This window comes from Arachis ipaensis, chromosome B09 (genome assembly GCF_000816755.2).
Source record: "Arachis ipaensis cultivar K30076 chromosome B09, Araip1.1, whole genome shotgun sequence".
NCBI classification, from domain to species: Eukaryota; Viridiplantae; Streptophyta; class Magnoliopsida; order Fabales; family Fabaceae; genus Arachis; species Arachis ipaensis.
In genome coordinates this window covers 36,870,991-36,893,650 of record NC_029793.2, presented here as the reverse complement: position 1 = coordinate 36,893,650, position 22,660 = coordinate 36,870,991, and the positions used below count along the sequence as shown (strand labels likewise).

General features: G+C 40.4%; 1 long non-coding RNA gene across 1 annotated transcript in view; it reads left to right on the top strand.

Annotated features, from left to right (window-relative positions):
* The window catches only part of LOC110267060, a 27,140-nt gene extending 7,545 nt beyond the window's left edge, over window positions 1-19,595 (top strand). The window contains exons 2-3 of the long non-coding RNA XR_002354384.1: window positions 12,949-12,959; window positions 19,584-19,595. This is a non-coding gene — a long non-coding RNA (uncharacterized LOC110267060). The remainder of the gene's footprint in view (window positions 1-12,948; window positions 12,960-19,583) is intronic.

Sequence of the window (22,660 nt, the reverse complement as noted above, 5' to 3'; positions counted from 1 at the left end):
AAAAGAACAAGAAGTACATGAGTCTCGAATTTTTCCTTGAACTTAGTTTAATTATATTGATGTGGTGATAATGCTTCTTGTTTTCTGAATGTATGCTTGAACAGTGTATATGTCTTTTGAAGTTGTTGTTTAAGAATGTTAAATATGTTGGCTCTTGAAAGAATGATGCCTAGGAGACATGTTATTTGATAATCTGAAAAATCATAAAAATGATTCTTGAAGCAAGAAAAAGCAGCAAAGAACAAAGCTTGCAGAAAAAAAAATAGGCGAAAAAAAAAAGCAAGCAGAAAAAGCCAAAGCTCTTAAAACCAAGAGGCAAGAGCAAAAAGCCAATAACCCTTAAAACCAAAAGGCAAGGGAAATAAAAAGGATCCCAAGGCTTTGAGCATCAGTGGATAGGAGGGCCTAAAGGAATAAAATCCTGGTCTAAGCGGCTAAACCAAGCTGTCCCTAACCATGTGCTTGTGGCGTGTAGGTGTCAAGTGAAAACTTGAGACTGAGCGGTTAAAGTCAAGGTCCAAAGCAAAAACAAAGAGTGTGCTTAAGAACCCTGGACACCTCTAATTGGGGACTTTAGCAAAGCTGAGTCACAATCTCAAAAGGTTCACCCAATTATGTGTCTGTGGCATTTATGTATCCGGTGGTAATACTGGAAAACAAAGTGCTTAGGGCCACGGCCAAGACTCATAAGGAAGCTGTGTTCAAAGATCATCATACTGAACTAAGAGAGTCAATAACACTATTCGAAATCTGAAGTTCCTATAGATGCCAATCATTCTGAACCTCAATGGGCTATAAATTTAATATGTTTAAATCTTTAATCATCTGCTTGGTACCATAATATATTTGTTAGTGTTTTAGATAAATTTAGGTTCAAATGGAAGCAAGGAACATGACCAAAAGAGGAAAGAATCACAAAATCAAGAAGTTCAGCATGCTTCGCCTAGACCAAACGAGAATGGGCCGCTCAAGCGAAGCTTCGCTTAGGCAAAGAAATATCGCCCAGGCAAAATCTCACCCTAGCAAGATTTGTCGCCCAAGCGAAGTGTCGCCCAGGCGGCCTAGGCGATAGTACTGTCACGTACCTGGGTTAATAAGCACGCGGGCTCGTGATTTGGGCCCCAAAAAGTCCCCCAAACATAAGATTTTTGAAGTATTTCAAGGGAAAATACATGGAAGAACATCATGTAGTCTTTAGGTTTAGTTTTTATGATATTTTAGTGAATTCTAGAGAGAAGCTCCAATTTCTCTCTAGAATTCTTAGGATTTCTACTTTAATTCTCTCTTGTTTTAGTTTTTAATCTTGTTTTACTTTAGTTTTATTTATATTTTCTTATTCTATTATCTTAGTTACTAGGATTCTCTTGTTAGTTTCTTGTTTATATCGTTTTAGTTTATGAACCTTGTTAAATTTTCAATTTTCTTTAATGAATTTGATGTTTTATGTTTTATTATTGTTTATTGGATATGATATTATTACCTTCTTGAATTGTGTCGTTGTAAATTTTACTAATTCTTGCAATTTATGAAGTTTTATATTTATGCATTCTATGTGTTTGATAAAATGCTTGATTTACTTATAGAGTAGATTTTACATTCTTGGCTTAGGTTGGGAACTTGGGTGAACTTAAGTCATTAATGTCCAAATTGATTGATAGTTTAGCTACGACCACGACCAGGAACCTGATCTGAAATACCTATATCAGTCGTCATGTCTGCAAATATCATGCCAATTAACAGAAATTCAAAACAACAAATGAACAATAAATTATAATAATACCAATACAGAAATTCATATCATTGAACACTTCTCTATAAACCAAATAAGGTATATCTTTGACATATGGAGTGGTATAAAGTGATACTAAACTCGTGAGTAAATGTTACTGGTGTGCATAGTTAGGTAACATTGTTCTATGTGTTACATTATTTGAAAATGAAATCTTGGCAAAACATAATAATAAGAATAAAAGAAGCATGAGAATAAAAGAAGCATGAGTTGAAATGAGGCAGCATACAATACTTATGAGTTAAATAAGAGTATGTTCTCAATATACAAGCATTCAAATTGCAATAGAAGTGGAAAAGATAAAAGAGATCAAAACAGAACAGATCAAATAAAGAAAATAAATCGAAGCATGTCTGAATTTATTATCATGTTTATAGAAAAAAGCAAATTGTAACTGTGAGTATGAACCTAGGCACATTGGACAAAAAAAAGCACATTGTAAAACAAATAGACATTTAATTATTTTCAGTAGTCTATTAGCTGGTGCACAAATTCTCACACTTCGTACAACTGAACCAGCAAGTGCATTGGGTCGTCCAAGTAATACCTGAGTGAGTCAGGGTCGATCTCACGAGGATTATGATTTGAAGCAAGTTATGGTTATCTTGTAGATCTTAGTCAGGAGGATAGAAGAGTTGTTTGTTTGTTTAATTCGCATAAAAGAAAAATAAATAAAACATTACTAGGTTGATGTGTTTGCAATGATAAGAAGATGGTTAAGGCTTGGAGATGCTTTGTTCTTCTAGATTAATCCGGTATTACTGTCTTCTTCAACTATGGATGATTTCTTCTATGGCAGACTATATGTGATTAACGTCTTTTTTAAGAGATCGCTAATACTCCTCTAGATCTGAATCCTAGGGTTAGTGCGGATCCAGTCTGATTGAAGGTGAAGCTCCTGCAGTTCATTCTCCTTGGTGATCCTACTCAAAACGCCACAGACAAGGTCAAATCTTCCGGATCAGAGGATGCTACACCTTTGGTTCTAGCCTCTACCACAAAAACTCTAATCTCCCCATACTTCGGCTGAATTGGTGTTTCAAGAAGTCCCCAACGAAGTCATGGATTAGCCGTCTAAGAGATGTATAATCAAGCTAGTGGTTCATCATTGTCCGATGAAAGACTCACTCTGAACCCAAGTAGAATGAGATAACCTTGTGCCAGTTCAACGCATTCATATTGATGAAGAACGAAGATACATCTTAGAATAGAGGATCAAACACGAATTGAAATAGAATAGTAGTACTTTATTAATCCATAAAATTCAGCAGAGCTCCTCCCCTCAACCTAGGAGGTTTAGAAACTCATACTGATAGAAAATACAATGATAAAAAAAATATGACATAAAGTGTGTGTCCTCCCTTGATGAGAGGTGTAAAAGTCTTTAAATACTAAACTAATGACTAAGGATTACATTAAGAAGGGTAAAATAGTCTTTTAGTGCTAAAATCCACTTTTGGGGCCCACTTGGTGAGTGTTTGGGCTGAGCTTGATTGAGATCCACGTGCTAGGAGGCCTCTAGGGAATTGAATGCTGGTTAGGGGTCCTTTATGGTCATTGGATGCTGGTCTCTTCTCCTTTGGGCGTTGGACGCCAGAATAGGGCAGGAGGCTGGCGTTGAACGCCAGTTTTGGGTCTTCAATTCTGAAGCAAAATATAGACTATTATACATTTCTGAAAAGATCTGGATGTTAGCTTTCCGTAGCCATTAATAACGCTCCATTTGGACTTCTGTAGCTCTAGAAAATCTCTTTCGAATGCAAGAATGTCAAATTTGAACAGCATCTGCAGTGCTTTCTCTGTCTCTGAATCAGACTTTTACTCCAGCTCCTCAATTTTAGCCAGAAAATACCTAAAATTTCATAAAAACACAAAAACTCAAAGTAGAATCCAAAAATTTGAATTTTGCACTAAAACCTATGAAAACTCAATAAAACTTAAACAAAACATACAAAAAACTATATGAAAATGATGGCAAAAAGCGTATAAAATATCTCCTCATCAGAACACCAAACTTAAACTGTTGCTTGTCCCCAAGTAACCAAAAATAAAGTAGGATAAAAAGAAGATTATGATACAATAAATCTCAGAGTTCTCAATGAAACTCAGTTTCAATTAGATGAGCGGGACTTAGTAGCTTTTTACTTCTAAATAGTTTTGGCATCTCACTATCCATTGAAACTCAGAAGTGTTGGTCTCTTTAGGAACTTAGAATCCAGATGATATTATTGACTCTCTTAGTTTAGTTCTTTTTGATTCTTGAACACAGAGTTTAGAGTCTTGGCCGTGGCCCTAAGCACTTTGTTTTCCAGTATTACCACCGGATACATAAATGCCACAGACATTTAATTGGGTGAACCCTTTCGGATTGTGACTTAGCTTTGCTAGAATCCCCAGATAGAGGTGTCCAAAGTTCTTAAGCACAGTCTTTTTGCTTTGGATCACGACTTTAACTGCTCAGTCTCAAGCTTTTTACTTGACACCTTCACACCACAAGTATATAGTTAGGGACACTTTTCCATTGAAGTGCTTAGGCCAAGATTTTACTCCTTTTAGGCCCTCCTAACCATTGGTGCTCAAAGCCTTGGATCCTTTTACCCTTGCCTTTTAGTTTAAAGGGTTATTGGCTTTTTTCTCTTGCCTTTTGGTTTAAAGAGCTATTGGCTTTTTCTACTTTTTATTTCTTTTGGATTTTTCACATACATACATACATATATATAATTTTTTCTCTTTTTTTTCTTTTGCAACATGCTTTTTCTTTTTTTTTTTTGCTGCTTTTTCTTGCTTCAAGAATCAATTTATTTAGATTTTTCATATTACCAATAATACTTTTCCGTTTTCATCATTCTTTCAAGAGCCAACATTTTTAATTTCAACTTCAACTATGCACTGTTTATTCATATATTCAGAAACAAAAGCAATGCCACCACATCAAAATAATTGACTATTCTTATTATAGAACTTGAAAAATTCATGTATCTCTCAATTTTTTTCAAATAAAATTTTCTTTTAAGTAAGGTGAGAGATATATGGAACATTTTATAGCCTTAAGACATAGATAGAAATGATCATGCAATAAGAACACGAGAACAGACAATAAAACATAACAGAAAACATAAAAATAACATAAGAAAAGGGAATTAAGAGAACAAATCCACCTTAGTGATGGTGGCTACTACTTCTCCTTGAGGATCCAATGCAGTGCTTGATCTCTTCCATGTCACGCCCTTGTCTTTATTGTTCTTCTCTCATAGCCCTTTGATCTTCTCTATTTCATGGAGGATGGTGGAGTGCTCTTGATGTTCCAACTTCCAACCTCAGTTGCTCCACGTTTGAGTTCCACTCTCCCAGAGAGGTATTCAGCTGATCCCAAAAAAAAATTTTTGGAGAGGAAAATACATCCCTTGAGGCATCTCAGGATTTCTATTGAGGCGGCTCCATATGCTCTTGCTATGGTCCATGTGCCGGCTATCTAACATGCTCCATCCTTCTTTTAGTGATGAGCTTGTCCTCTTCTATGACAATTCCAACTGAATTGTATAGGTGACAAATGAGGTAAGGGATGTGGGGGTAAGTGCCTTTTTTTTCCTCTTCCTTGAGGTTTCACCAGTCTTTGGTGCCATACTTAGGAGTGGTAGAAGTATAAAAACAAAGCTTTTGCAACACCAAACTTAAGAGTTTTGCTCATCCTCGAGCAAATATGAACAATAGGGAAGAATAGGGTAGAAGAAGGTGGGGGTAGGTGGAGATTATGTGGGACCTACTGGTGCTGAAAGGCTAGGGAATTCAAATTCCATACCCTCCGTATGGGCATTGAACGCCCATCTTGTGCACTATAGCTGGTGTTCAACGCCAGCTTGCCTCCCATTTGTGGCATTGAACGCCCAGGAGGAACCTCATTCCTGGCGTTCAACGCCAGGTCTTCTGCCTTTTTGGGCGTTGAACGCCAAATCTGGCTCCCTGGCTGGCGTTCAACGCCAGCTTGTTGCTCCCCAGAGGGCGTTGAACACCCACTCTGGCTCCTTGTCTGGCGTTCAATGCCAGTAAGGTTTCTGCTCCAGGGTGTTCTATTTTCAGCTTTGATTGTTTCTGTTTTTGTTCTAACTACTGCACATGATCACAAACATTAAAAAGCAAAGAAAAACTCTAAAAATAAACTAAAATAAACTCAAATAAAAATAAACAAAAGAAATAAGAACAGAAATACTCTACTCATGGTTGGCTTGCCTCCCAACAAGTGCTTCTTTAATCTCATTAGCTTGACAGACAGCTCCTTTCAAGGAGGAAGATATTCATAGAAGAATAAATCCTTACTCCTTACTGGGAGCGGTCTTCCTGTGCTCTCATGGATTACCGTAAGACGTTCAAGAGATATGATCTTGTTTACTGCATGAGGCAGGGTTGGCCTTGCAGCAATATGCTGGTGTCCCTTTTTTCCACTTCTCTCTTCCATGATGAATACCATGATGAGATAAGTGAACATTACCATTTTCCATGGTGAAAAGCCTTCAGTAGGGATATTTTGTTTTTCCAGCCCCTAGGTATCTTCCTTTTGGGGTCTTCCTCCTTGGTGGATAGTGTACATCCAATACCAAACTTACGTTTGGTCTTAAGAGGGATTGAATTAGTTTCATCCAAGGGAGGAGGCTTGGATGTTGAATCATTTATGCAGGTACCTCCCTTGTCAAGGGGTAATGAAGGGTCAAGAACCTTGTACACCATCCAGTTCTTATGCAAGGTAATCCTTGTTTCTTGTGCCTCTTGGATTCCCAGCTTCTTCATCACAGATGAAGGTATCGGATTTAAACTTAAGCCAATATCATACAGGGCTTTGTCAAAAGTGATCTTTCCAGTAGTCCATAGGATCTGAAAGCTCTCTGGATCTGGCATCTTTCTTGACAGCTCATTCTGAATTAGGATACTATACTTCTCAGTAAGTATCTCTATTTTATCTCCCCTTAAGTCCTTCTTTTCAAAAAGATTTTTTTTGGACAGGTCGTATAGGGGTTTTTTTTCCAATACCTTTGCAACAGAGATATTGACTTGCAGCTCCTTAAGGGCTGCTGGGAAATGAGCCAATTGCTCATTTGCTGGTTCTTTCTGCGCCTATAAAAGGTAGCTCTTGATATTCTTTCACCTCTGCAAGGGCGTGCTCTGTGGGAGTCACAGGCTCTCCTTGCACGCCCAGAGAAGAATCAACTTGAGGTTCCTTCTCCTCTGTAGGGGTGTGTGATGATTAGCCTAAAGCGGGCTAGGAATTTTTTACTCAAAATAAGATTGGCGTTACAAGTATAGTCCCAACCCGATAATCGACCATCAATCAAATTTTAAATTCAAAGGGTGTCAAAATCAATACAAAATAACCAGGAGTTTTTAAGTCTCGGGTCGTCTTCCTGATAAACCCATATTTTATGATATATTTTGTGCTCAATTTAAGAGATTTATTCAATCATTCACCCACTTATTCATGTAAATTGCATGGTTTTACTTTCCCTTCCTTATTATGTGATATATGTGAAGAACATGTTTCCTATGCTTTAAAAATAATTATTTTAATTACCCTTTATTACCATTCGATGCCGTGATTTGTGTGTTGATTAGTTTCAGATCTTCTAAGGCAGGAATGACTTAAAGGATGGAAAGGTGACCGGCTGTCACAGAAGCACCCAAAGATGTATTGGTAAAGATTCTCTTCAAGAAAACCGCGTTGTAAGTATAGCTCTACCAACAACAATCCTCGGGGGTCAAATTTAGAAGAGGGATTTGGTTGTCGCAAGTTCAACCCCAATAGAATTAACCGAAGTATTCAAACCTCGGGTCGTCTCACAAGGAATGGGCAATCATGTGCTTCGACATTGGTTAGAAATCCAGGGTTGTGAGTTATAAGCATGAAAATAAATGGGAATCTTAACAAACAAGTAATCTTAAAATGCAACAATTAATTCAATCAACTAAACAAAACATAAGCACTTTAAATGAATAAACAACATTCCACTTAATTCTATTGTGACCCAAACAAGAAACTACAACTAGAGCAATTGGTTGAGAAAGTTGGTTTTCAACTATGAATAATAAAGGTAATTCTTGGCTAGGCTCGGGAATTGGGATCACCATCCTTGTCTAACAACTATACCTTGACAATTATAAGGAACCAAGCTCATTAAGTCTACTCTCAAGTCTTAAGTACGTGATATCTACTCCTAGACTTAGAGTACGTCAAATGGCCCTGATCACATCAACCCATAAGTCCCAACCTACCTACTAATTAGATTAGTAGTGGGTTGGCGTCAATGAGTATCAAATTGACCACCTAGGGCTCCCAAATCATCAAATCCATTAGACCCAATGACTCAAGTTTACCCAATTCCCTTGACCTAGGCCAAGAGTGAAAAAGAACTACTCCATGATTAAAGTAAACAATTCATCAAACACTTGGTAAGCACTAACAAAAGACATGTTCAAATTAGCAATTAAATTGAGTTCTACAAATACCCACTAACAATTATCAACATGTAATCATCCAAACAATAAAGCTAAGCATAGAAATCATCAATGTAACATCAACAAATCAAGATTCACAACATTCATGAAATGGGTATAAAATGAGAATTGACAAGAATTCATAAACTATCACAAGATATAAGCACAATTGTAACAAGAAATTCAAATTGAACAATTAAAGCTAGTAATTAACAAGATCCAAATCACAAATCAACAAAGGAAGATCAAATTAAAACTAGATCTAGAGAGGAACAAGGGTTTCTCTCTCTAGAATAACCAAAGAACCAAAAACTAACTAAAAATTATGTCCTAGTGTAAAATGAGTGATCCCCCCTTTTCCCTAGCATCCTTGGGTCTTTTTCCATGCAGAAGCAGCTTGAAATTGGGCCTAATGAGCCTCAGAAATTGCTAGGCACGATTTCCTTTAATGAGGTCACGTGCAGCCTTCCACGCGTGCGCGCCATGCGTGCGTGCGCGCCGGTTGCTCTTGCGATCTACGCGTGCGCGCCATGTGCGCGTGCGCGTCGATAAGATTCTCCTGATTCGCGCGGATGCGTCCATCCTCGCGCGCCGCTTCCAGCCAATCCCATCCACACGTGCGCGTGGAGTGCGCGAGCGCGCCGATGCTGCTTTTCCAAGGATCTCAATTCTTCATGTTCCTCCCTTTTGTACATGCTTTCTCCCTCTCTTCTAAGTCATTCCTACCCTATAATTCCTGAAATTACTCAACAAATACATCACGGCATCGAATGGCAATAGAAGAGGATTAAAATATGGCAATTTTAAGGCAAAATAAGCATGTTTTACATCATAGAGCAATATTGGGAAGTGACCACAAAACCATGCATTTCTTGCGAATAAGTGTGAGAAATGTTGATAAAATCCCCCAAAATAAGCACAAGATAAACCACAAAATTGGGGTTTATCAAATCTCCCCACACTTATACCAAGCATGTCCTCATGCTTAAAATAAAAAGAAAAGACCAATGATCATGGTGAGAAAGGGTTTTTGAAATGCAAACTACCTAAGTGGATGCGTGCAACTAATGTAAAATCATCTATATACTTGGTCAAGAGTAATTCTATCCTTCAAGAATACATGTGAGCATATAGGGTGAAAATAGTATGCAATTCATGAATCCTACCAAATTGAATATCACTAAAGAGTGCATATGACTTGCTGAACGAACGCTTGTGAAAGCCGGGAACAAGCATTGAGCATCGAACCCTCACTGGAAGTATATCTGCTCTACTCGCTCAAGTGTCTAGGGTTCGTCACTCAATCTCCTCCTAATTATGCTTTCCAAGATTTGTCTTTCATCTAATCAATCAACAATTACTTAATGCATGCTTACAAGTATCATGAGGTCTTATTCATGGGTTGTAACGGGGTTACGGTGAAGGTAAGGATGTATATGGCCAAGTGGGTTCAAAATTTGAGTCCTTGATCAACCTAGGATCCACTAGACACATAGAACAACCTATACAACTACAATACATTCCTAGCTACCCTTGAGTTTTACCCTTTTTGCATACTCATGCATTCTTTTCAATTCACACCCGTATGCGTTGTTTTTATTACTTTATCTTAGGGCGTCTTTGTCCCCTTTCATTGCTTTCTCTCTCTTTTTATTATTTATTTATTTATTTATTTTTTCATATATATATATATATATATATCCCCTTTTCTTGGGATTTCTTTGTGAACCAAAGTATCAATGCATACGGTATAATCATTTAACACATGAGTATGTTCCCAAAATCTTAGAATCTTCAATTACACTACAATTACATGCCTATATATCTACCCGAATTTTCCAAGTATACCCTCCTATTTGAATGATACACATCCTAACTCACCTAAGCCAATCAAGGATTCAAATTCAGGGACATTCATAGTTTTTCACTTAGGGTTGTTGATGAGCTCTATTTAAAAACAAGAGGGTTTATCAAAGGCTCAAAATTGGTTAGCAATGGTAGATATAAGGGTTAAGGCTATTTGGGAAAAGTGACTTTTGAAATGATGGCCTCAATCATGCAAATGCATTCATACATAAAGCAATGGACATATAGAATCAGACAAAGTAAGGATCACACTCAAAGAGAGAGAGAAATGCACACAAGAATGGAAATAATGGTTAAAAGATGTAACCATGCAATAGGCTCAAAACTTTCATGCTTGTGTTCTTAACTCTATTACTATGTTCCAAAATACATTCTTAAAGCAAGTTTACTGCAAAAATTTTCAAAATTTTTGGTAGGTCACCCAGAACACAGTTTGTTGGAAAGAAAGTTATTGTTTTGACCAAGTAACTCTATAGAAACTAACCATCATGCAAAGAGTATTTACAAGCAAGACTAACTACACATGCAATATATAAAAAGAGAAAAATAAATCCATGGGTATTGAGGAGAAGAGAACGTTACCCATGGAGATCGGTCGGACGACCTCCCCACACTTTTAGAATTTAGCACGGTCCTCCGTGCTACGAATGATACGCAAGGGACGGTCGGGACCGGAGCCTTCACTATCCCCTTCATCAGAACTCCCATCAGTTGGGTTCGAGGTGGATGTGAATATTTCGGGTTCCTCCATGCTAGGGGCAACAAAACCCAGAAGTGTCTTGATGTAAGTATAGCGGCGGTGGTCGCGCCTCTCATATCTATCAAGCTTCCGGTGAAGATCTTCTATCCTTTGATGTGTGGATCTCAGTGGTGGTGATGATGAGCTAGAAGGAAAAAGAAGTGGCGGGGCCATGTCGAGGCTTGGTTTGTTCATGGGAAGGTGTAGGGATTTTCCGCTTGGGACTACATCGCCCTTAGCCGGAATCATAATCCTCTTATCCTTGGCTTCCCAAGAAACACCCGCAGCAGCAACTAAGTCAGACACCAATGCTGGAAATGGCAAATTACCCCGGTCGTGAACTTGACTCATTGCTTGCTTGACAAGATTCGCCGTGATGGACGACTTGTGGGTGCTAGGCAACACATAGTGGGATAGGATTTGGGCCCAAGCTCTAGCTTCCACAGTGAGGAAGCGAGCGCCAATACTCTTGGGCCTCATCCGCTATCGACCTTGGATCCAAGAAGATTCTAACTCAGCAATGACTCGGAGGATCGAGTCCCAATTGAATCCATACTCCTCTCGCTGACATAAGACTTCTTGGTAGCCATGCATGTCGCTTGGCACTGGTAGAACATTAAGCACTTGCTGAATAGCCTCTTCTGAAACTGAGACTTGCTTCCGGTGCATGTATACCGATTGAAGAGAGGAAAGGTGGTAGTTAGTATAAAATTCTTCCACCCAAGAGAGGTTGATTTCCTTTGGTTTCCTCAAGAGAAACTCCCATCCTCGCTATTCAATGCAGGGCAGAATATAAGGAGCAACCTTGTCCGACAGAGCTAGTAGATGCTCAGGGTGATAGTTCCTTACGGCTATGGAAGGGAACTTAAGTTCACAGAAGCGGTTGGGGAACCTTGAAGAGTCTCTTGCCGGTTTGCCCTTGTCATTCTCATCAATAGGAGCGGGTGTCTTTCCTTTCTTTGATAGGGGTTTGGCTCCTATTGAAGAACGCGCCTTAGAATTTGATTTTTGGGGTGCCCTTTTTGCGGCTGGTTTCCTTGGAGCTATCTCCTTGCCTTTCTTGGTGGCCATCCTAAAAAGGGAGAGAAAGAAGGAAAACATTAAACCCAAGAATCGATTTGACAAAAGACATGCAAGTGAATTGTAATGCCCGTGGTAGATGTAAAAGCAAGGGTCATAACACTTGGCATGGGATGCAAGAGGGAGTAATGCATGCAATGGCATGAGAAGAGTAGTCTCAAGCACCCATAATAAAGAGCAAGTCATATTCAATGAATATTTAACTGGTAAGTATCAACTACAAGCACACAAGTTAGGCTCAATGCATTTAAGAGAAAGCAAGTGAATGAGGAAGGAGCAACAATTGAAAAGTACATGGCTAAATTGAGCCAAAATGGGATGTATGCATTTCTTCGAACACTTGGCGTGCAATAATCAAGCAATGAGCAATTATGAGATACTAAACCAATTCAAAGCCCAAAATAGAACATCAATCATCACATAAACATCACGCAATGGTAAAAGAGTGACAAAAGATCTAGTAATGCAAATTAAGCTCAAGTTCAACATCCATGGAGAAATAAAGGAAAAGTAAGCAAACAAAAACAAGAAACATTATCATCAAGTAAAAGAGAAACTAAGTAAGGCAATAAGAAGCATCTAATTAGAAGAAATAATGTAAGGAAAAATGGAAGTAAAGGAATGGAAGAAGCTAAACGTTGATGAGTATGAAAAAGCAAGGTTGAATCTTCTTTTGTGAAGATGAGAGAGAAAATAGGAGAAGTGTAGCGCCACTGGGAAAGGGTGGTTGTCACCGGTGAGTGGCCGGAGACAATGGTGGTGGGTTGTGGAAGAAGGAGAAGAGAAGGGAGGTGATGGATTGAGAGGAGAAAGAAACTAAAGAAGAGAAGGGGTTGAAAGAAAGGAAAACAGGGCAAGGCGCGAAGGTCTTAAATTGACTCGCGCAACCGGCGCGCGCGCGCAAGGTGCGCTGGCACGTCGGTGAGAGTGATAGCAGATGGCGCGGGCGCACAAGAGAGGTTGTGCCTCAGGCACAAAAGTGGGACAAAGTTAGCACAAGTCTCTGTTTTTTGTACCAGAGTGAGTCAGTGAGGTAGGCGCGCGGGCGCGCACCCTGCGCGGACGCGTGCTTGAAAGTGAAGAGTAGATATGACAAATAATTTAAATGGCAATTAAAATAAATAAATACTGTAAAGCAATCTTTTGGCAAGGTAAGAGAAATTGGAAGTCCAACTTAGTTATCTCTCTCAACAATAATGAAAGTTGAATCTAAATTCCACTTAGTTAACCTTTACTAAAGCAAAGGAAATTCAAGGGACTAATTAGTTTGACCTTCGAATCCTATTTATTTCCTAAGAAAAAGTTGGGATTATTGAAGTTCAGTTCAATTAGCAAGATAACAATTATCAATTATGCTGAGTTTAATAATGGTGAGTTACTGATTTCTTAACCAAGACCAAAAAGGGAAAAAGTAAAATTGTTGGAATAAAAATGTCCTTAGATGAAAAGCAATGGTAACACAAATTAAAGAGAAAGCAATCAATAACTGAAATACCTCAAATAATCATTAATTCAAATAACAATCTGTAACATAGAATAATTCATAAGACAAGTTGGCAACATTTATAGGTACGAATAAAAGCATTAAAGTAAATATTAAACCTGGATCGAGAGTTACTCTTAAAAACTAAGAGAAGTCCTAAATCCTAATCCTAATCCTAAGAGAGAGAGAGGAGAGAACCTCTCTCAAACTAAATCTAAATCATGGAAAGTGAAAATTGGCGAGCTCTCCCTAAATGGATGCGTTCCCCCACTTCATAACCTCTGGTCTATGCCTTCTGGACTTGGATTTGGGCCAAAAAGGGCTTCAGAATTTGCTATGAGCGTTTTCTGCAATTTCTGGTGCGTGGCCTCTATCACGCGTCCGCGTGGGTCACGCGGTCACGTCATTCGGAGCTTTTCTTGCCACGCGGTCGCGTCAGTCATGCGACCGCGTCATGTGCGTTTTGCTTAAGGTGCGCGGTCGTGTCAGTCATGCGGCCGCGTCGCTGCTGATTCGCGCTTGGCACGCAATCGCTTCGTCCATGCGATCGCGTGGATGCCAGTTTCTTCAGAAGCTCCGTTTTGTGCCTTCCTTCCATTTTTGTATGTTTCCTTTCCATCCTTTAAGTCATTCATACCTTAGAAGATCTGAAACTACTCAACACACTAATCAGGGCATCGAATGGAAATAAAGGTAATTAAGATAATTAATATTAAAGCATAGGAAACATGTTTTTCACATACATCACATAATAAGGAAGGGAAAGTAAAATCATGCAATTAATATGAATAAGTGGGTGAAGGATTGAATAAATCGTTATTCACTCTACTTTTCTTTTTATTCTTACTTCCTATAACTTTGTTCTTCATCTAACCAATCAACAATTACAGAGTACAGTCATACCAAAAGTCATCAGGTCTTTAACTAAGGTTGTAATGGGGTCAAGGTAAAGGTAAGGATATATGTATAAGGCTAAGTGAGCTAATAAGTGAATCCTTAATTAGACTAAGATCTCACCTAACATACATATTTAGTAGAACAAAACTTCTTTACCAATTTTTCCATATTATCCCACTTGTTGTTACATGCTCATGTTTTAATTTTATTTTTATCCCATGTGCATTGCTTTTATTTTGCATTGGGGAATTCTTTTGTATCCCCTTTTATTGAATGCTGAAAAATAACTTCTCTTTTTTTTTTTTAATTTTTTTTATGCACATGGTAATTGAATCACTTTGATTTCTCATGAGCATGCTTCCCAAATTTTATTTTATTTCTTTTAACTTTTCTACCCTTTTGTTTCTATCATCCATGTTCCCAATAGGTTTCCCACATTTTAATCTATTTATAATTTTCTATCTTAAGCCAACCAAGGATTCAACTTGGGATTTTATTTTGTTTTTATGCTTAAGGCTAGTAGTGTGCTAAATAGAATAAAAGGGATTTTAAAGGCTCAAGGGGGCTAACAAGGGTGATGTGAAAGGTAGGTTATTTTGGGGTAAGTGAGCTAAAATCAAATGATGGCCTCAATCATTCTCTTGGTATGTATCTATATTCTATAATTGGACATATATATTAAAGCAAAGTAAAGAACATCAAAATAAAAAGAAGCGAAACACACAGGAATGAAATTATGGTTTGAATGCAACCATACAATTAAGCTCAATACTCACAGGCTGTGTGTTCTCTAACTCAAGCATCATATATCATTCATATATGTTATGCAGGTTTAGTTAAAAATTCCCATTATTCTCATAAAAAAATTATTTAGGGTAGCCTTTAAAGTTTTAATGTTCCTCCTTCATGAAATGGAGCAGCAATGTATAAGTACTCAGAAAAAAAAGAAAAATACAGAAAAATATCCAAAATAAAAGAAAAAGAGATGTAGTGGTTCACCAAAATAAAACGCCAGAGATGGTGACCTCCCCACACTTAAAATGAAGCATCGTCCCTGATGCTCTGTCAAGCCGGGTGTGAAGGGGTGTCATCACTGGTAGGGATGGTAGCTGGAGGCTCTGTGGTGGTGGTGGGCTGAGGGTCTGGCTGCTGTAGAGGCGGTGCTGACTGAATCGGGATCTTCGGATCTGCAGCCTCGATCTGATGCGTAACCTCCTGATGTGGCGCAGCCTGCTCTGTGCCTGCCTGCTGATGGGTCTCCTCCTCGGGCTCATCCTCCTCCTCCTTGGATGGCTCTGATGGTGTGTCGGGCTCGGAGGGGATGTCACCACCCTGTCTGATCATCAGCTTCAGATGTGAATAGCGTCGCTGGCTGCGACGCTCCAATCTCTCATACCGGCGCCGGTTACGGCGCTCCATCTGGTCAAGCTGTCGGAATAGGCGGTGCATGAGGCGGTATACGGGCTCAGAGGCCGGTGGAGGTGCAGTGGTGGCAGTAGGGGCAGCAGGGGCAGCCGTGGATGAAGAGGGTTCAGTAGACGGTGGGGCTGTCTCATCAGTAGCAGTGAAGGGTGGTGGTCTGTAGCCCAAAGCTAGGAAGTTCCTGCTGTGAGGAAAGATCTTCCTGCAGTCCACCGCTGGTGGTCTCTCATCGGCATCCTCCCATGGCACGTTAGCTCGACGGCCTAGCTGTGTAACCAGATACGGGAAAGGAAGGGTGCCTCGGACGTGGACCCTGGCCATATAATACCGGATAAAGCGTGGTAGATAAATGTCCTTACCCTCCAGCACACACCATAGGAGGGTGATCATAGCAGCTGGGATCTCCGTCTCATGAGTACTCGGCATCACATAATTACTCAAGATCTAGTGCCATAACCGAGCCTCATCATTTAAGTACGCCCTCTTGATCCCCCTAGGCATGGTGGTGTCCTGACCCATCTCCCAAGGAACAGTCGGGTCGAGAGCTATCCGTGCCTTTACAGCATCCCAATCAAACTGCATCAGGCGCATGTCCTCCTCAGCCTTTGAATAACCATCAGGCTGATCAGACTTGGTTGGGAGCTGGAGAATGTCTTCTATGGCTTCCTCAGTGACTAGAATTTGTTTTCCTCTCAGGTTTACTGCATCTAGGGTGGTGATGTAGTAGTTGCAGTAGAATTCCCGGACCCAAGATGCATTGACCTCTGTCAGTGTTCTCTCTAGAAAAAACCAGCCTCTTTGCTTGATTTGCTCAGTGGTGTACTGCTGAAGTGCTTCTGGAATCTTCAGAGTTCTCTCCAGGTATAGATTCCTGGAGTTTGCAAATGCTGGATACTTCAGCTCACAGTACCGGTTTGCAAATTTTATTGAATCATTTGCAGGGAGCAGCTGGTCAGCTTTTTCCTGCTGTGTAAAGTTCTTCTCCCGCCATGAGGAATCATGCATGAGGGCAATGATGGACTGGGAGGAATCTCCTCTCTTGCGCTTGCCAGTAGCCTTGCCTTTTTCTTTCCTTTGTGAGGTAGACATCCTGAAAAATGGGAAATCAGGATATGGATAAAAATAAGGAAGCAAATAGGCAATTTAAACAAAGAAAACTCAAAGTGGCAAAGGAGAATTAGAATGAGGTAAATGAGTCAAGTAAATGTGCATTAAGGATTGTTTAGTAGTTTAAAATTTGGAATGGAAGAATTGACAATCCAAAATGTATCAGAATTCAAGTTAAATAGAAAAATTGTCATTATGCCATGGTTAGAAAGTTAGAGGAAAGTGAAAAAAATCATAAAAGAGATTTTTGAAAAGGTTAGTATGGTTAGAAGTTGAAAGAGGAGTTAGTAAATTAAAATTAGTAAAGCAGTAAAATGTGGGTTAAGGTAAGTGGCATAAAGAAAATATTTCATGTAACAAGGATTCACAGGTAGGAACTATAGTGACTCATAACCAAACAAGAAAAAACAAGTAGATGTTGATTCGAACAGATATAAAGAAAGCAAGAATTGGAATCAGAATATCACAGATGCAGTTTATAAACCAGGAAATCAAAGAAGATAAGAAAGTCTGCCATAACATTCATGAAATGGTGTGGGTAAGGCAGATGACAACAGAGTTTAGATTGCCAAACCAAAACATGAATGAAAACAATTCACAAAAAATTTGGGCAGCATTCCCGCTAAAATTGGATTATCCCAAAAAATAAACAGCAAACAAGGCAGTTCATATGAATTAAAAAACTTGCTGCAGTTATCTATAATTAATAGAAACATGAAAATTCAGAGTAACAAGCAGCAAATGCAGGAAATCACAGCATATGAACAAGGTCACAGGAACAGCAGAATTGTAGTTTTGATAAAACAGAAGCATGAACAGTGCAAGTAAACAGACCTAGATCCACTAACCACAGCCTAACATACCTAACAACCTAAAAATCCACTACAGCATGCATATCTATCTATCCTAATTATGAACAGAAACAGAAAGAAAATTGTAAAATAACTGCGAAGGACAGAAAGGCGGTGTTCATCGGAACCTGGTAGGCGTGAGGAGTAGAACGGGGTAAGAAAGCGGCTGGGTGGTGGCTGCGGTGGCGTCCGGCGCGGTGGAGGGGTACAGTGGCACGGTGGCGGCTGAAGGGGCAGTGGAGAAGGGGGTAATGGGGATAGGGTTTAGGGTACTTGATAGAGGAAGGGAGGGGGTTGCGGGTGGGTGGCGGAGGGGGGCGCGGCTGGGGTGCCGGCGGTGGTGGGTGGTGCTTCTGGGTGGTGGCGGAGAGGGAACTGATAGGGTTCGCGTGGCTAGGGGGTTATATTTTCAAATCCACGCGATCGCGTGGGGGACGCGGTCGCGTGGTGGGGGTGAAAATGGGAGTGACGCGATCGCGTGGGGCACGCGATTGCATGAAAGGGGTAGAAGAGGGGATGACGCGATCGCGTGGGTCGCGCGATCGCGTCGCTGGAAATTGTGCTAAACGCACGACTCCAGCACCGTTTTAGCGCAACTCTCTGTCTCTTTCTGGGGTGATGTGCAATCCATGCGACGCGATCGCGTCACTCACGCGGTCACGTGGGATTGGTATTGTACAAGTGACGCGATCGCATGGAGCATGCGATCGCGTGGGCCAATTTGTGCAAAACACACAAGGGCCGCACGATTCCAGCCTAACTCTCTGGACGTTGGATTTTTGACGCCGATCTCCAAAGCACGCGGCCGCATGGATGACGCGGTCGTGTGGATAGTGTATTCGCAGTATGACGCGATCGCATGGGGCATGCGGTCGCGTCGTGCATCCCCTTTTTTTTTATGCATGATAAATGCAGAATGCAATGATTAACATGAATGCTATTGCATGATTCCAGGTTCAATGAAGTAAAATGAAAAGGAAATAAAAATGAAAGCAATTAACAAGAAATAAATTGAAAAAGAAGCGACCATACCATGGTGGGTTGTCTCCCACCTAGCACTTTTAGTTAAAGTCCTTAAGTTGGACATTGTAGGAGCTTCCTGCTATGGCGGCTTATGTTTAAATTCGTCCAAAAATCTCCACCAGTGCTTGGAATGCCAATAGCCTCCGGGGTCCCATACTAGGCATGTAAAGCTTCTGAGCAGCTTCAGACAAATTGTTAGGCTCCCGGGATGACAAACGTCAGAATAAATTCTAGGATCCCAAGCCTTGCTTTTAAATCTGCCTCCGTCTTGATCTATATGTTTCCATCTGAGCGGTTTAAAAAGTAGAATCTCACCATGGTGACTAAACGTTCTCCGTGATCCATGTACTTCGAGGTGAAGCGTGGAACCTTATTGAACCTTGTGCACCAACTCTGAGTACGAGCCATTTCCCTCTTACTCTTAAAGCCGCAGAGAGCTCTAAACTGGCCATCTGTTTCAAGCAAACCATATTCAAGTGAATAAGTAAAGTTATAGGTTAAGGATTGTACCCACTTGAAGCTTTTATTAGGTGGTAATGGCCTTGGGATAGGTGTTTCCGGTGGTTCTGTAAGTTCTACTCCCTTGTGCTCTTCTGTGAATTCCTCCACTTCCTTGCAAGGTTCTACAATTGTATCTGCATCCTGGTCAAAGTCTTCTATGTCTTCCGAATAGAGAAACAAGCAAAAGAAAAATATTTACAATAACCAATAATAAGGCACACGTTAGCAGTTCCCCGGCAACGGCGCCATTTTGATGAGAGAACTTTTGCGTGGTCTAAAAATTTGCGTATAAATCCTCGTTGCAAGTATAGTTTCTAAACCTTCAAAAGTCCTTTCATACAAAAGTTTTGGTTGTCACAAGTAACAAACCCCTTAAAAATTGTTAACCGAGTATTCAAACCTCGGGTCGTCTTCTCAAGGAACTGACTGATTTCTTAACCAAGACCAAAAAGGGAAAAAGTAAAATTGTTGGAATAAAAATGTCCTTAGATGAAAAGCAATGGTAACACAAATTAAAGAGAAAGTAATCAATAACTGAAATACCTCAAATAATCATTAATTCAAATAACAACCTGTAACATGGAATAATTCATAAGTCAAGTTGGCAACATTTATAGGTACGAATAAAAGCATTAAAGTAAATATTAAACCTGGATCGAGAGTTACTCTTAAAAACTAAGAGAAGTCCTAAATCCTAATCCTAATCCTAAGAGAGAGAGAGGAGAGAACCTCTCTCAAACTAAATCTAAATCATGGAAAGTGAAAATTGGCGAGCTCTCCCTGAATGGATGCGTTTCTCCACTTCATAACCTCTGGTCTATGCCTTCTGGACTTGGATTTGGGCCAAAAAGGGCTTCAGAATTCGCTATGAGCGTTTTCTGCAATTTCTGGTGTGTGGCCTCTGTCACGCGTCCGTGTGGGTCACGCGGTCGCATCATTCGGAGCTTTTCTTGCCACGCGGTCGCGTCAGTCATGCGGCCGCGTCGCTGCTGATTCACGCTTGGCACGCGATCGCTTCGTCCATGCGATCCCGTGGATGCCAGTTTCTTCAGAAGCTCCGTTTTGTGCCTTCTTTCCATTTTTGTATGTTTCCTTTCCATCCTTTAAGTCATTCCTACCTTAGAAGATCTGAAACTACTCAACACACTAATCACGACATCGAATGGAAATAAAGGTAATTAAGATAATTAATATTAAAGCATAGGAAACATGCTTTTCACATACATCACATAATGAGGAAGGGAAAGTAAAACCATGCAATTAATATGAATAAGTGGGTGAAGGATTGAATAAATCACTCAAATTAAGCACAAAATATATCATAAAATATGGGTTTATCAGCCTCCCACCAAGCACTTTTCTTTAACGTCCTTAAGTTGGACGGTCCTTCTCTTAAGCTTCCTCTCTTCTTGGTGCATCCTCCAATATGTACACCTCTAGCTCTCTTAGAGGCTTGCAACCATGATACTTCTTCACTCTATGTCCATTCACCTTGAAAGTCGCTTCACTTTTGGGATCAAACAATTCCACCACTCCGTAGGGCTTCATCTCCTTCACCTTGAAAGGTCCTTCCCATCTAGAGCGGAGCTTGCCAAGCATAAATCGGAGCCTTGAGTTGTAGAGAAGGACGTCATCTCCCTCTTGAAAGTCCTTCCTCCGAATGTGATGGTCATGGAATACTTTAGTCTTTTCTTTGTAGATTCGGGCATTCTCATATGACTCATTCCTTAAATATTCAAGCTCCTCTAATTGTAGCTTCCTAGCTTCACCCGCCTTGGCTAGATCCATGTTGCACTGCTTTACCGCCCAATAGGCTCGATGCTCAATCTCCACCGGAAGGTGGTATGCCTTACCATAGACGATCCGGAAAGGGCTCATCCCTATCGGGGTCTTGTAGGCCGTCCTATATGCCCATAGTGCATCCCCTAACCGGAGGATCCAATCCTTTCTTTGTGGATTGACCACTTTTTCCAAGATTCTCTTGATCTCCCGGTTGGACACTTCCGCTTACCCATTTGTTTGCGGATGGTAAGCAGTAGCAACCTTATGCGTCACTCCATAGCGCTTGAGCAATGCTTCTACTTTCCTGTTACAAAAGTGGGATCCTTGGTCGCTCACGATTGCTCGTGGCGACCCATAACGGCATACAATATGATTCCGTACGAAAGAAACAACGGTATTGGCGTCATCAAGGCGGGTAGGCACGGCCTTTACCCACTTTGACACGTAGTCAACCGCTAACAGAATATACAGATACCCACTAGAGTTGGGAAATGGTCCCATAAAGTCAATGCCCCATACATCAAATATTTCGCAGAACAACATAGGTTGCTGAGGCATTTCATCCCTCTGGGATGCGTTTCCTGACTTCTGACACTGATGGCAAGACACACATAATCGGTTAGCATCCTTGAATAAGGTTGGCCACCAGAATCCACAATCCAACACTTTTTTAGCGGTCCTTTGTGGGCCAAAGTGGCCACCACATTCGGACGAATGACAAGCTTCCAGAATTGGTTAGAATTCGGATTCTGGGACACACCTTCAGATTACTTGGTCCACACCTCTCTTCCACATGTGAGGGTCATCCCAAATATAGTATTTGGAATCACTCCTCAACTTGTCCCTTTGGTTTTTCGAAAGGTTGGGAGGGAAGATTCTTGCAACCAAGTAGTTTGCCATTGGGGCAAACCAAGGAAGGCTATCCGACACAACATGCAAACTATCCAATGGGAATGAGTCATTGATCGAAAATAGATCAGTTTTTAAATTCTCAATGCGGCTTAAATGATCCGCAACCAGGTTTTAAGATCCACTCCGGTCCCTAATCTCAATGTCAAATTCTTGCAAAAGCAAGATCCAACGTATGAGTCTAGGCTTTGACTCATTCTTTGTCAATAAGTACTTTAAAGCTGCATGATCCATATATACCACTATCTTTGAACCTAGCAAATAAGATCTGAATTTATCTAAAGCATGAACAATCGCTAAGAGTTCTTTTTCGGTAGTGGTATAGTTGGATTGTGCTACATCTAGTGTCTTAGAAGAGTAAGCAATGACATAAGAGAGTTTACCGTCGCGCTGTGCAAGCGCGGCACCTACAACATAGTTTGACGCATCGCACATTATCTCGAATGGCAATGTCCAATTGGGGCCTCGCACAATCGGTGCTATGGTGAGAACTTTCCTTAACTCTTCAAATGCTTTCACACACTCACTGTCAAACTCAAAATCCACATCTTTTTGGAGTAGGCGCGACAATGGCAAAGCAATCTTGTTGAAGTCCTTGATAAAGCCCCTCTAAAATCCTGCATGTCCCAAAAATGAGTGGACCTCCCTCACGGATGAGGGGTGAGGCAAAGTAGTAATAACATTGACCTTGGCCGGGTCCACAGAAATGCCTTCACTAGAGACTACATGTC